This window comes from Pygoscelis adeliae, unplaced genomic scaffold, assembly GCF_000699105.1.
Source record: "Pygoscelis adeliae isolate BGI_AS28 unplaced genomic scaffold, ASM69910v1 Scaffold482, whole genome shotgun sequence".
NCBI classification, from domain to species: Eukaryota; Metazoa; Chordata; class Aves; order Sphenisciformes; family Spheniscidae; genus Pygoscelis; species Pygoscelis adeliae.
In genome coordinates this window covers 820,537-821,339 of record NW_008824192.1, presented here as the reverse complement: position 1 = coordinate 821,339, position 803 = coordinate 820,537, and positions in this window count along the sequence as shown.

Below are 803 nucleotides of genomic sequence, written 5' to 3'. Positions count from 1 at the left end.
CCCGGCAAAGCACCCAGCCCCGAGCTCTCCCTGGGCTGACGCAATCCCATCACCCCCCCTTGCCCTCCCCACCTCCCCGTAGTGCGCTAATTAATTCCTCCAGCAGCACGAATAATTCAGCCAGAGGATTTGTCCGCTTGTGCCCCGCTGGAAAGCATCAGGAGGGGTCCACGGAGGTGCGTGGGGTGCCTGGATGTCCCCCAGGGCCACCTCTGCGGCCCCACGTCCCACTCGCAACCTCCACTACTGCCCTGAGCTGGGCAGTCCTCAGCCCTGGGGTGCTTTCCCGGCTGCTCTGGGCTGGGGGAGCATCCTCAAGGGACCTCACCCCACCCACGCTCCCAGCCCCAAAGCCAACCCCAAGGATGGAGGGGGGACGGGGACCCCTACGCCAGGTTTCGGGGCCCCAGGGGCTGCGGTTTGCCCTGAGTCGGTCCCTGCCCTCCTGTCGGGTCCTTCCCCTCATCCAACCCTGGGGAAAAACATCAGAGCGGAAAAACAGGAGAGCTTCTGACATTGTTCCCTCCATCACATGCGAAGGCAAAGCCAGAGAGGCCGGGAAAAATCTTCAACAATTGGTTTTGGCAAGAAGAGGCAAACCAGAGCTTTTCATTAAATTTTTTTTTTCTATTTTTTTTGTTGTTGCTAGAAAGGTTGCTTTCCCTCCAGCGAGAGCTTGAAGGATGGCTTCTCGCCAGCTCCATCCCTAAACCATCTCCCCAGGGCGGTGCAAACCCGGCCCAGATTTAGGAAAACCCACTGGGGCATCGCAGGATCAGGCCCCCGCGTCCCTGGGGGCTGCA